Source organism: Dipodomys merriami, unplaced genomic scaffold (genome assembly GCF_024711535.1).
Source record: "Dipodomys merriami isolate MVZ:Mamm:240054 unplaced genomic scaffold, mDipMer1.0.p SCAF_35, whole genome shotgun sequence".
Taxonomy (NCBI): Eukaryota; Metazoa; Chordata; class Mammalia; order Rodentia; family Heteromyidae; genus Dipodomys; species Dipodomys merriami.
In genome coordinates, this window is record NW_027205048.1 from 9,770,182 (window position 1) to 9,784,863 (window position 14,682).

A 14,682-nucleotide genomic window follows, 5' to 3' on the forward strand; every position below is an offset into this window, starting at 1 on the left:
TTGATGAGCTTGAGTCTTTCTGCCTGGCAGGTTCTTTTGCAAGATGAAACCTTAGTATTGGGGCTGGGAAGGTGGCTCAGTGGTAAAGTGCTTGTCTTGCATGCATGAGGCCCTGGGTTTGATTCCTCAGCACCACATAAGCAGAAAACACCAGCAGTGGCGCTGTGGCTCAAGTGGTAGAGCACTAGCCTTGAGCTGAAGAGCTGAGGGAAAGTGCCCAGGCCCAGAGTTCAGGCCCCATGACCGACAAACAAACAAACAAACAAACAAACAAACAAAAAACACCTTAGTATTGGCCCACCTAAGGTAGACTGCCAGGGGAAAGTTTTTCGTGCACAGCTACAGAGAGGCATGCCTTTCTCTTACATTGGAACACATTCCCTTCCTGCTGTACACTCTCATTTGTCTGTCTGTCTGTCCCCAGATATGTGCGAAGGGCCGATCGTGCCACTGTTAAATTTGGCTCTGTGGAAAGAATGGTGCGGCCAAGGACCTCCTTCCTTTCCAATGAAATGTTTGATTTAGCCCAGACTCATCATCTACGGAGTAGAAGAATACCCAGAGGTCCCCTCTTCTGCAGCCAGCAGCTGGCTGGTCCTGGGGTAAACGCAGGCACTCCTGAGCGAGGCTGCCTCTGTTTGGGCTCTGGCTTTCAGACTTCAGGTGAGCCCCTGAGATCTTGGTACATTCATCCGTACAATGGGGACACTGAATTTCTCACCTCTGAGGGGCGATGGGAGAATAAGTCAATACACATGAAAGGCCCCTAAGGGAACGCGCCACACAGATCAGCCATTTATTATTAGTGTTACGAAATGAACACGGCCTCCTTCTCTTCCTTTTGACCTTTCACCGTCCCCATCCCTCGCCCTCCAATGGCCACCCTGGTTGTCCCCTAGCTTGCTGTGTTCTCCTACTTCCCAGTCCGCCTCTTCATTAGAAAACAAACAAGTGTGCACTCCACAACCTGACCAAATTTAGGAAAACTGTGTCAGCCAAATACACAGTATGGGAGCGTATCACACAGGGAGCGCTAGGCAGGTCAGGCGGCTGGCGACTTCCTAAGAGGGAGACTTTCCTGACACTTGGCTCCTGGCCTTGCCTTCGTTACCGGACACCAAGATGATGCAGAGGAGAGGGAGGTGAAACTGAGGCCTTCCTGAAGCAGGAGAGAAGAGACGCTTGGGAGAAAGGGCGTGGGGGCCCAGGGCAGCCCTGGAGAACAGAGGGGCCTCTGGGAACTGGGATGGACAGGGCGTCTGAAAGAAAAATGAATCAGGGCCCTTTGGAGAGAAAGACGAGCAACAAAGGCGTTGAGGAAGTTTGGCCATGTCGCTGTGTGATTTTGCCCTCTATTGCTCTTTCAAGGACCTGGTCTGTAGACTCCCATCGAGGCTTGCGGAGCTGGTTTTTTGCTTTATGGGGGGATTCTGTGAAGCAGAAAGGCCAGGATTTATTCAGGTGATAGGCCCAATAGTTCTTACTACCCCCTGCATCCCAGACACGAGGCTGGCACCCTCGTATGCAATGTCTCCAGTCCCCCAGACGAAGCAGGTGGTAGGCTGACTCCATTCTTCCTGGAATTCACTTGCAGTGTACTTACACAACTTGTCCTCAGGCATGTGGCTAATGAGAGACAGAGCTGGGATTTGAACCCCCATCGATGTGATTCCCACGCATTGCCATGCTACCATCGGTCAGATCGACCCCTAAGGCTTGAAAGCTGAGATTCAAAATCTCCTCTCTGGGCATCCATCCTCCATTTCCGAGCTGGGTGTCATGTAACAGCAAGGACTTGCAGCGTAGGCCCAGTGTGGCTGCGTTGCCTCTGTCCCCTGCAGTAAAAAAGACAGCATCTCAGCACCCATGGATGCTCTCAGAGCTCATTGCTGAAGGTTCCATACCAAAGCCTTACCTCCAGATATCCAACTGAGACTCGAGAAAACTGCTCATTGTTCCAATATTTTGCTGTGTGTGTGTATGTGTGTACACACTGGCAGAGGAAGAAAGGACTCGAGGCAGCTGTTTAAGATTTTTGCGCAGCTACTTAAAAATAAGTACATAATGTTGTTTGATTTCTGAGAGGCCTGAAGGAATAGTAAACAAACCGTACAGCCAGGCCCTTTGTAGCTCACTACCTGGGAAGTGCATTGTTTGTTCACAGCAAATATGTAACCACAAAACACATTAAAATGCAGGGGGAAAAAAATCATCTGACCAAACAAAATCACGATAAATCAGCTTGAAACTTGTTGCCATTACGGGATATTAAATAGGCTCATCTAGGAAAGAGTGGTGCGTCCGCCGCCTACTTAATTGTGCACATAATTAAAGGGGTTGCTACAACTATGATTTATAGGTTAGATCTTCTAATTACTTAGCTGTAGCAATTAGGATTTTCTTTGTATTACACTTCTTCAGGCCAAAGATGCCTTCTATCACTCAGGCCAGATTTGGGAGAGCAAACTCTGGCTTCTAAGCCATCCCCCAGGGACGGCCCTCCTCCCAGTTCAAGTTGTGCCCAGCTGAGGATCTTAAAGGCAAATCCAATGCCATTGGGAGGGGGAGAAAGGAAAGTCACCAAGGTGACAGGACAGTATGTGTCCTTGGAAACCTTGCTATAAGCATCCTATTGCTGTGGAGACTAGGGGATTCTGTCTCCATCCAATATAATGCCTCCCAGACTTTTCCTTACTAGAGAAAGATCAGCAGGAACAGGAATTGACTAGTGTAATTTAAAACAACAACAAAAAAAGACTTTAACACACCTAACAATTTAGATGAGTATAAGGGGGGGCAGTAGGGAGTGCTAAAATGTTGGGCTCTAGAGTCAAAAATACCTGAGTTCAAATCATGGCTCAGAAAGCTACAAGCTCTGTAACATGGGAAGACATCTTTAACCTGTCCGAGCGCTAGTTTTCTAATCTGCAAAAATGAGACTAATGACAGTAGCAACCTCAGAGAGTTCTGGAGCCTAAGCATGATAAAACTTTACAGCAAGCACTCAGCCTCTTTCTCAGTCACTCAGCAAAGCACCCGATGCATGCATTATCTGTAGTGGTTTCAACATTTCCATGCCTGCAAATCATTCATTCTTGCATGCAGCAAATAGTCAAGCACCTATTGGCCGACCCAGAAGGCCATGTTCTTTTCATTACCCTTCCTTGCCCTCTTAGTACATAAACTGTAAAGTCTTAGGCCCAAGAAAGATATTTATTACATCGAATGAGAAAAAAAACCAACTTTTTGAAGTGTCAAAAGGTTTGGATTTATGTTTGTATAAATCAGTTTTTAGAAAGTAGAGTGCTCTGGAAAACACGTACGCTAGACCATCCGTGCAGAGCTAAGCCACGTGCTCACTTTCATCAAAGCAGCATGTTGGCCAGTTTTGAAGGCTTGAGGGCTACTTCTAAGCCTTGGGGGGCAGAGTTGATCTTGACTTTAGCTCAGCAAGGATCAGCTGAGTTATACTAGGGACCCCAGCTAGTGTGGGGACACAAAGGTGAACCTGGCCTACAGGTCCTGCTCTCCACAGCCTTGTGCTCCAATGGGGATGTGGATATTCAAGCCAGCCCTGGATGCTCCAGTCGTGAAGATGATGGAGGGCACCTGGAGCAGATGCTACTTGGTGACATCCGGCCTGAGGCTCCAGCTAATCTCGGCCAAGAGGACAACCAGGGAGAACTGCATAGGAACCCAAAGAAGGCCTCAGATTTAAAAAAAAAATCTTAGTGACAATAATATCAGCCACAGCTATGATATTTGACTGTGTCAAATTCAGGACCTCTATTAAATATCATTCTCTTTTTATTTAAAGGATTTTAGTTTTACACTGTTCCGAGTGACCTCTCCAATTTTAAGGCATCTCTCCCAAATGAGGTCCAATTAATTACATACAGGACAGTGGCGTCTACAATGCCTCAAATGGATGGAGGGCAGACCACAGGAGCTCAGCCTAGGGTGCTCACTGAAAGGATAACCACTCACAGTCCTGGCTCCTCTTTTTCTAGTTTATTGGCTTTGTTCTGTTTTGTTTCCCTTTAAAAAAAATTGTCCTGCAGAGCCCAAAGGGGGGAAAAATCTACTTTATATCTTTGCTTATTTCTGTTTGGCAAGGAGAATTATTATGTGTTTTTCCATTTGTGCAAAACAGCTCTCCAGAAAATCAAGCCCTTTGTGTTGGCCACACAAGGAAAAGTAGACTGGTTTGGTCATCGAATAATGCACAGGCCTTGAAGCTTTCAATTAAATAAACAGGATGCTTTATGAGAAGTTATAAGTATGACCAGCAAGAAACCAGCCTAGCTGAAATCTTCCCCTCTTTGATTTGGTGAGTCACCAGACTTTACGTGAGGGTGTTTGGGGTTCTGATAGTAGTTGGAGTGGCTTTGTTTTTACATCGCCTTCCACAGCATTCCCTTGTAACCAAAAGCCAAAGGTTTGATCTAGACAATTAGAAAGCAAGTTTCTCTTCCAAAATGTGGGGAGGACTTCAACTGAGGGGGAAAAAAATAGTTGCCAGAACCACCATCCCAAGTGGCTGAAAAGCCTCTCTCCTCACTCTAGATCCAATAGTTTATACCAGCTCAGCACACTTAGCACTACATGCTGTCTTTATAGTCTGAGCTAATGACTCCTATTTCCTTGGCCAAGCGAAGACAAGTGTGGTACTCTCATGCTCATTCTGCCCTCTGCTGGCTGGTTTCATGAAGTGCACCAGAAAGGTGAGACGGAAGCGATTCTTCAAGCAATGCTTTTACATAGCCTTTAAATCCACTTGTCTTCTGACCTATAGACTTGTAGTCTTAACTAAATTGACTGAAATCTTGACTTTTATCTACTTAAAGTCAGATACAGAGTTAAAACTATGTCCCACCAATCAGCTTAGGAGACTAGGTGAATGAAGAAAGAAATCACTAGGTGGTGAAACTCAGTAAGCTATGTTTTTAACCTTTGAGCACTGCAAGATCTGTGAATTTCATTCATCAGAAAAATTAGTTTCAGTAGATTCTTGACACACTGAGGCTAACATCTGTATGGCTAAGGATAAAAGCCATTTGGAGAATTAGAAGCATGATCTGTGGGTAATAAAGATGCATTAACTAAATTGGTATTGGCACAGGCAGAGACAAAGCTCAAAGCCAATACACGTATACATGGGAACTTGACACAGGAGAAGAGAAGGGTGCATTCATAAGAAATGGTTCTGCAAGAGCTGCTTATTCTTCTGTGCAAAAAAAGAAACTTAGATTATGCCTCAAGCGATAGGGAATAATAATATATTTGAAATACACTATAAGGTTAGAAGAAAATATAGAAGAAGACTATAGAAGACTATAAATCAGGATGCAAAAACACTCAGAGCAAAAGCAAGGATAGATGTGTACAATTATCCTGCAAAACCTTCGGTAAAGGTCACCTTAAACAAAGCTAACAGATAAGGCTGGATGGAAAGATTGGCAGCACAGATGATTAATGAAATCTTAGTGTCCAACCCACATAAGTGCTAACATTTTTATACAGCGTACCTGCAATCCCAGAAACTCAGGAGGCAGAAATTGATAGAATCATGGTCTAGCCTGGGAAAAAATGTGAGACCTTATCTGAAAAACAACTGAAACAAAAAGGGGCTGAGGGCATGGCTCAAATGGTAGAGTGCCTGCCTAGTAAACATGAGGTCCTGAGTTCACATCTCCAGTACTGTCAGAAAATAAGTAAACCTTCATGTGATAGCCATTAGTTCCCATAATATTGGTCATTTTCAAGAACAAGAGACTAGGCTAAATCCAAAGGAAGATACAAGGCTATAGTGAGAGTAGAAATCCTCTGTGTTGCTGGAACAAGACTACATTAGCACCACTGCCTCTTAAAAGTTAATAATAGTGATTAATAAATATAGTTAATATAGCTAGTTGACACCATATAAGAAACATCTAAGAAAACATTCTGTTTCATATTTCCCTCTCACTTGAGGCGGTCTACACCTCCAGAACTCGGTTCATGTTGTGAAGCTCCACTTTAACTGTGCACTTGAATTACGTTCATATGTAATGAAGTGCAGAATCCATGAATGATCCCAGCGCAAGTCCAAGAGATCTGAAGCTGTTCTCGTCTGTCTTCCAACTGTTCTCGCCAGCCTTTGGACAAATCCTCCTCCAAGATGAACTTCTCCTGCTCTGTTTAGACAGACATCACGTATGCGGTGGCTATTTAAAGGATAACTACTTGGGCCCTTTCCATTGTGTTCCACCCTTAGATCTGGGAGGATACACATTCTCTATAGCCATGCTTTCCTGGGACTGGGAGCCATCGTTGGTAAGAACAGGGTTGGCGGGGATCATGGTTTTGTGATCCTTCCACGTGCTTCAGAGCCATGACATGTTCTGGCAGAGCTCAGCATGGTGGTGCAATCATGGGCTTTAGGGTTCCACAGTGTTGGGGCTTTCTCTTTCTCTCTTTCTCTCTTTCTCTCTCTCTCTCTCTCTCTCTCTCTTTCTCTCTCTCTCTCTCTCTCTCTCTCTCTCTCTCTCTGTCTGTCTGTCTGCACCTCCATTGGCTCATCTCTCTGTGGGGATAGTAATGTCTGTCCTGAAATTATTGAGAAAGTAAATGATAGGTCCAGAGGACATTTTGTGTAGCGCCTATATGTAGTAGGTATTCAAAAATTGGTCCTTGTCTTCATTAGCATGACCAAACTGGGGGTTCATAGAGACTCGTGACTCAAAAGCAATGATCTTTTCTGACTAGAAAGAAAATTCAGTGACCTGCTCAAGACAGTAAGAATGGCAGCCGGAGGATTCCGAAAGGGCAATAAGTAGAGATGCTAAACAGCCTTACCATGTATCAGATTACAAACCAGGGTGTCTCATCAGCCCCAAATCATCACCTCACCAGAGGCATCACAGTTGGTGGCCATGGAAACTATGAGAACGTGATAACACACACAACATGAAGCCTTTATTCCTGGTAATACCCATGGTCTAAGTTTGCCAAGTGTCCCATTATTTATGAGACAGTTAGCTGTCTGAATGCCTAACCCCTAAGCTGGCCAAGGGGAAGACCAAGAAGCCAACTGCACCTAGCGGGGTAATTCATTTGGCTCAAGCCCCCGCATTGGGACCTGATGGATGTTAGCCTACATGAAAAGAGGCAAGACTGAAGTCAGGGAAGAGCTTTGTTCTTCTCCTGGACATACCAGCAAACATGTCCAGGGAGGAAAGGTGAGGCCACCGAAGGGAAAAGCCGGGTAAACTCCTCTTGGTTCTCATCGCTTCTTGTGAGCATAGGCTCTTGGAAAAGAATCCAGACACTTTTGCCACTTTTTACTCGGCCAACCAGAGGCTCTCTTCAGATGCCTGACTAAAGTTCAAAGCCATATGAAAAATCACAATAAGCCAGGCAGGCAAAGTGGCTCACGCCAATGATCCTAGCTACTCAGGAGGCTGAGATCTGAGGATCTGGTTCAAAGCCAGCCCAGGCAGAAAAGTCCCTGTGAGACTCTTCTCTCCAATTAACCACTCAAAAACTAGAAGTGGAGCTGTGGCATAAAGTGGTAGAGCGAGCGCTATAGCGCCTTGAGCAAAAGCGCTTAAGGACACTGCTCAGCCCATGAGTTCAAGCCCTACAACCAACCAAAAACAAAAAACAATTAACTTTCCAGAACTTTCTCCCCACACATCACAAATACATCCATGTAAGAAATGTACAGGAAAGGATCCTTTCAGCTGTTTTTGCCAGAAAATTTCTTCTGGGGCATAAGTTGCACCTAGTAATAGTTTCGTGAGCTATTGTCTCCAAGCCTCAAAAATGTCTGCAATCCTCTTTAAATTGTGGCTAAGGCAGATTAGAAATGGAAACATCATTAACATTGCTCCAAGTTTAGCTTTCACTAAGAATTAATCATCAGCTGCGATTTCCTTGGGTGCCAATACCTAAGAGTTCCAGATCTTGCTCTTGGAGGTAAAATTACTTTGTCCCCACAAAACCTAAAATGTATAGTTCCTTTCACAAGACACAGACACGTACAGAAGAAGGACATTCAGGAAGTTTATCACTCTGCAGACAAAGGCCCTCCCCTCCTGTGTTCTGTGGTCATTGTTTCTGACATTCGTTTGCAGGACAGTTGGTGGCATAGATTGTAAGAGCAGATTGACAAGAATGTAGAGATTTTACATGGCGTGCCAACTGGAAAAGGGAAATGTTTGACAAGCAAAGAAATCAGTACTCAGTCAAATAACTTTACATGTATGTAAATTGGTTGGATTTGTGCCTGTCAGCCATCACTTTGTAGAGCTTAGGCCTGAATGCTGAAAGATATTAATTGCCATGGAAATATTGGGTACACCAAATGAAGCCAGTACTTCACCAACCCTGGGTAATTGCTTCCAGCAGCCAGGGCCTGTAGCCACAGCTCCTTGAGCCACACTGCAGACAGTCTCCAACGCTGACTTACTGGTGTATGTATATTGCAGTTGGTGACTAGAGTACTAAGCTCCGCTTGCACACGGTACCTGGGTGTGGTACCTGCCCACTACTGGATGCTTTGGCTTAAGAAGGAATGGGAGACTCCAATCTGCTTTCAGTATTTGGCTCAACTTTCTTTCTTGCCATGTGGGGTTACTCACGCTCTCTCATCTGTTGGTTCCAAGCTGCTCAATTCATGTGTGAAATCCTGATGTCTGATGTGATGATATTTTGGGGTGTGGCTTTGGGGAGATAATTAGGGCATGGGGGTGGAGCTCTCATGAACAAAATCAGTGTCCCCAAGGGGTCCCAGAGGGCTGACATGCACCTTCTAGGTGAGGATGTAGAAACAGCAGGGCCTTCCTCACCAGACACAGAATCTGCCAATACCTTGATCTCAGATTTCCCAGTCTCCAGCACCGAAAAATGGATGCCATATGATATGTGGTATTTTGGGATAGCAGCCTAAATGCTCTAAGATGTACTCCTACAGACAGTACATTGGGGGCGGCTGGAGATTTGCACTAAAGCTCCCACCTACCCACTCTCTTGGTTATCCAGGCCTGGTCCTGACCAACAGACTCTACCCAGAATTCCGCCTGCTCCACTTACCCAGCAGATGCCCTTAGGCTACTTAATTCTGCTGCCACCAAACCGAGTACCTGCTGCTTACAAACCTCTCTTGTTCTGGCCCTGGATAGCACGCTCATACTTCCTTTCCTCTGGGTCTAGGAGGGATTTCTGCATGTTTCTCATTACAATTCATGCCTTGTGAGGTAAATGGCTAGTTCCTGTCCTCCTGCCTTGCTTGGTCACTAAATATGGGTTTCCCCAAGGGAGGGTGTAACCCTGGGCTCTGGCTGGAAGCCTTGGTGGCACACATCTGCCCGAGCATCACATCTATACCATCAGCACTGGTCCCTGCTGGTCTTGACCTTGCGCATGTGCCTGCAAGGGCTCTGCCTTGTCTCAGGTCAATTGTCTGCACACTCTGTTGCCCTCCTGCAGAGAACACACCTTTGCTCCTTAACACTTAGGATGGTTAGGTTAATCCCTGGAGGTACATTCTTGGCCATCCTTTATGGTCATGGATTCTGGCAAGCCTTTTGTCCATTCCACTGCTCCTGGGTGTGGTCCACTAGTCTGCCCCCCCCACTGCCTGTTTCTCCCCTCTCAGACCCCCCCCCCATCTATACATCTCCAACCTGCACTGTGGATCCTGTGGATCCAGGTGCTTTTCCTGAAGATGCTGAGGAGACAGACACTGGAAGAAGCAAGTGCATCCAGGGAGGTGAGCCAAGATGGACCCATGCACAAGCATGGTCCCAAACACAGGGCAAACACATGGTGGGGAAGGTGTGAGTGCACCTGCATCTGTAGGACAGTTCCTACTCATTGCAAGTGATGCGGAAACTGTTTCCGACGGGAGATCCAAGAGTTCATGCTATACAGGGAGACATGTTAAAGGCTTTGGAAAATCATTTTCCAAGTGCTTAGCACAGCTGTGCTTTGTTCCCCAGCCTGGCACTAGCCTTGTCTCTTAGAGTCCCCCAAACCCTCCACTAGCTTTCCTCTATCAACTTGTTCTCCTCTCTTTCCATCTTGCCGACTATTATTTTCTCCTTTGTGCACAATTTTTCCAGCCTCGATTTTCCTTCTTGTCTAAAATAAAAAGGGGAAATATATAAATCACCTCCACCTGAGAGCCTTCTTTGATTAATATCTCCTCCTCTGATTATGAATTTACTTTGCATGTTCCCAGTATTAGGTTGATATTAAAACCAAATGGCATCGTATAAAATTTCAAAGGATTGCCCAGATGATTATTTTTATGGCGTCAGTTCCTTTTAAATCAATTAACCAGCAACTAAGACAAGGGAACATTTTGGTGCCATTAGGGACATTTTAGGTTGTTGCTTTTTGCTTTGTATAAGCTGAATTTGTCATAATGAGATTTGACCTGGTGGCTATTTGCATGTGGTTATTTGCTGAACGTTTCAATGGTTTCTAGCATGAATCGATGCAATTGGCCTGTTTCGGTCATAATCAAAGGAACCCACCATAACGTATTGTGGTTTCCTGTAACTCGATAGGGCTGTATTAAAATGCTATCCCTCATTAAGGGTCTTGGACAATAAGGGGCTGGCGTGTTTCAAATATTTGTTCTCCTCCTCTCTCCCGCCCCCCGATTCCGCACCCACCACCCCACCATGTTCAGCATTCTCAACCACCTGGCAGGACACTTGTGGAAAAAATATACTTTTGATTTACACTTAGCAGCACTGGGAACTCTAACTGGATGTCCATTTTGTGCCAGGCACTGCGGCAGGGGCTTACATGAATCAATTTAATCCTTCCAGTGATCCCAGGAGAGAATTAAGGTAAGTGAGGTGCAGAACTGGTCCAATGTCACACAGGTGATAAGACCTAGTAGGAATCTAGTTCCGGATTTTCTACTTAGATCCCCATTTCTAAGCCAGGCATACCACCAGCACATTCCTCAAGTTTTGGCTTCTTGGGAATCTGAGGCTGGAGGATCACTTGAGCTTAGAAGTATAAGACCAAACGGGACAACACAGAGAGACTGAAATAAATAAATAAGTAAATGAATCCCTATTTTTTCTCCAAGCACATTTTACTAGCCCCCAGCAGTATCTGTACTGTCTTCCCGACTCAACAATTCAAGGTTGGTTCAATGTGGCTCCAGTTCCCCAGGAAGTCAAGCTTGAAAGACATGTTTGCTAAATAATCAAGAGTTAAGGGAACCTCATTCTTCCTGAGTCAAGGGCCATGTTGAACAAGTATACTCACAACATGCCTCAATGCCACCTCTCTGCACATTGACCCATTGCTGGCTCCTTCCTGCCATTCCATTGTCACTGGAGAGAACCAGGCATGGTGCCGAAGCTCTCGCCATCTGCCTAGGGCTTAGAACCAAGCTTTGGGGAAACCCATAGTGATATGTCTTTAGGTGAGCCCAGGTCAGTGAGCTGCACATGGCCTTTTAAAACACATTCAAAGCTGGGCACTGGTGGCTCACGCTTGTAATCCTAGTTACTCAGGAGGCTGAGATCTGAGGATCATGGTTCAAAGCCAGCCCGGGCAAGAAAGTCCATGAGACTCTTATCTCCAATAAAGCACTAGAAAACTGAAAGTGGCACTGTGGCTCAAGCAGTAGAGCACTCGCCTTGAGCTGAGGAGCACAAGGACAGCGCCAAGGCCCAGAGTTCAAGCCCCATGACCGACAAAAAAAAAAAAAAAAAAAAAAAGAACAACCCTCATTCAATTAACAGATGGGCTTTGCCCAAAGTGACTAGCACTAAGAAGGACGGGCATTGTTTCATCCAATTATCTCCTCAGGACCTGTTTATGAAGAGCAGTGAATTAAGCAAGATTCTGTCTTATTAAAACAAATGAAATGAAATAGTAAAATAAAATAATAAACTGCTAAGCAGCATAGGAATAAAGCAGACCTCTTCCTCACCTACCCCATGTCTTATGGAATGAAAACTCAGCCTGTGAATAAAAATTCAACACAGGACTAATACATTCCCTTGTGAAGGAGCTGTGTGGCTTAGCAGGTCTCCCATTGCATAGGCAAAAAAAAAAAAATGCAGAGTTTGTCTCTTTTGTCAGTCCAGAGATAAAATCCTATTCTTTGTAATCCCTGAAGAAACAAATCAAATAAACTCGGGCTGAGCTAACCATTTTCAACCCATCAAAGCAATCAAATTCTGTTTACCTGAATCACGATGGTTTCTAAAATGTTATTAAAAAGTAAAATGGAGTTTAACTATTCCAAAAATTGAAAATGATGTGCAAACACAAAAGGGATAAGATTTCTGTAATTATGTAGACATAAAGTCGGTGCCATCATTTGTGGCACAATACATTGTAGCCATGGCATGTGAAGATAAAGAGACTTTGTCTAACAGGACCGCTGTAAGTGATGCATAAACATAATTAATGTACCAAGTCTTCAAAGAGGTGACTCTTCGTTAGTTTTATTGCTCTTTCAGGCAAACAATGTTTTCTTTTCTCCTAATAATTTAATAAACCAATTAACTGATTATGTCTCACCCAAAATATTTGTATATCATCCATCCTATCAACTCCAAAGTCCTCATTCCATTTCCTACCCTGATAGCAATCATGGTAAATGGGACTAATTACTAGTAGATTTAGCTGGTAGGTTCCTTTTGGAACTAATTCTTTGGGATTTTTGTCTTGAGGTATGTCCATGGATATTTGCAACAACAAAAGAAAGCCCTGGTCGTGGGTGTCATTAAGAGCTCAGATAGCACAGCCTTATGACTGTTTAGAAACACTTTGAAAGACAGAACGAATGTGGCCGGCCTTCTTTATCATAATTCTTCAAGTCTTCTGCAAGAAAACGATGAGTCCCTCAGAAGGGCAGGCTTTATCAAAATTGCTTCTTCTGCTCAGCCAAGAGTAATTCTGTGGACTTTGGGTGCCTATTGCTAGCTGTATTATAACGTTGACGTTTGCCACATTGCTGCTGGCAGCCTTTTCATTATAACCTCCATTATCAGGTAGAGAAAAGCCAGCTTGGCAGGGGAAAAAAGTGCATCCAGGAATAAAATTTGACATTCCCACAAGGAGTTTCAACCTAGGCACATTCTTTCAGCCCTATGCAATGTGAAATTGTCATGGCAGGCTTTCAGTGGCAAGAATACATGTCAATAAAAGCACAGAAATGGAGTCAGTTAAGAGGATTTGCTCAGGAATAAAACCCTCAGGAACCCTCAGGAAAAAAAAAAAAAAGATGTATTTATTATAGATACAAATGTGCTCCCTGTTCGGGCTCTCAGAAAGCTACTGATGACCTCAGCCTCGTGTTACACGATGAACATTAACCTAACCTGCAAGCTGCTGGCTCCCACTTTTCTAACAAAGCATCTATTCATTGGCATGTAACTAGTAATCAAGAACCCCAATGTGCCTGACAAGAGTTAGTCCTGGTCCCTGCCCTCTTGGAGCAAAGCATCTTGGGAGAATCAAGGCCACGTAATAACACATGATAGATGGAAGCACTGAGGGGCGGTCCATGCCCTCAGAGACACAAGAAGAGGACCAGGGAAGCCGCCCTCCTCTGCAGGAGGCGGTACATAAGCTCTACTCTAACCCAATGGAGTTAAGCCTGTGACTGAGGAGGGGCCGGAGCCTGGCCATCATTGGCGAGAGAAATTCTCAATGGTGGGAGCCTGGGCTGTGATAGCTATAGGGGAGTGGAAACAGAGCTACAAAAACCCACCCTGTGCAGGGCTGTATGATGATGATGAGTGTGGCCTTCACCCTGGAGGAAGGCAGAGATACAGACAGCTTTAAGCAGCGGTGAGGTATGATTATATCCACACCCTGGAAGGACACACCTACACTTCCAAAAAGCTCCGCTGGCCTATACTCTCCCCACAAATAAAAAGGTCATAATAATTTGGGCTGAATATGGCCATGGAGTCCCATGACTTACGGTTTCTTTGGCCAGTGAAAAATATAACTGAGCCATGAGTACAGACCTGCCCAAAGCCCCGGCGGAGCGCCAACCTCCTGGGCTGCGTGAAGGGACTTTGTGAAGGGCCCTTTTATGAAACTGCAAATAATCAAAGCATCTGAAGGTTCTGGTATGATTAAGGGACAGAAAGGATGTTCTGGAGGTCCAGCAGCTGGTTTGCTAGGAACCAAGGTGGCCAAAGAGGTAGCATGGGTTAAAATGCTTGGAGAGATGGCAGCAACGGAAGGCATGAACAGCGGAAGAGCTAGTTCAGCCTGCACGCCTGGGGAGGCCAGGAGCAGGGAGGCAAAATGCAGCACACACACACACACACACACACACACACACACGTGGCACACACACACATGGCACGCACAGGGGAAAGGATTCACACTCTGTCTTGTGGGTGACTGAACAGGGTGAAGAAAATACCATCAATGCCACCAACGCCACAGCCAGAGGTGCTCTGGGGCACTTCTGATCCCACAACAAGCTGAGGCCTTCTTCCCAGGACTCTTCCTCTCTGCTACCCCTCACTGCCTTCCCAAGTACCAAGCAAACAGGAGGAGCTGGAGAAAAACGATGAGCACAAATGCCGAAGCTCCCAGGAAGCCCCAGCCCTAGGGGAAGCAGCCTCATCTCTCCCTCAGTTTCCCTGAATCCAAAAACACTGGCAGACAAGGGCTGTCCCCACCCCTGGCTCCACG

General features: G+C 45.3%; 1 long non-coding RNA gene across 9 annotated transcripts in view; it reads right to left on the reverse strand.

Annotated features, from left to right (window-relative positions):
• Nucleotides 1-779: 779 nt before the first annotated feature.
• The window catches only part of LOC138803832 (uncharacterized), a 78,470-nt gene continuing 64,567 nt past the window's right edge, over nucleotides 780-14,682 (reverse strand). For 8 of the 9 annotated variants that reach the window (XR_011365065.1, XR_011365066.1, XR_011365067.1 and 5 more), the window contains one exon: nucleotides 780-1,835. This is a non-coding gene — a long non-coding RNA (uncharacterized lncRNA). The remainder of the gene's footprint in view (nucleotides 1,836-14,682) is intronic. The other variant, XR_011365070.1, reaches the window with a different exon arrangement.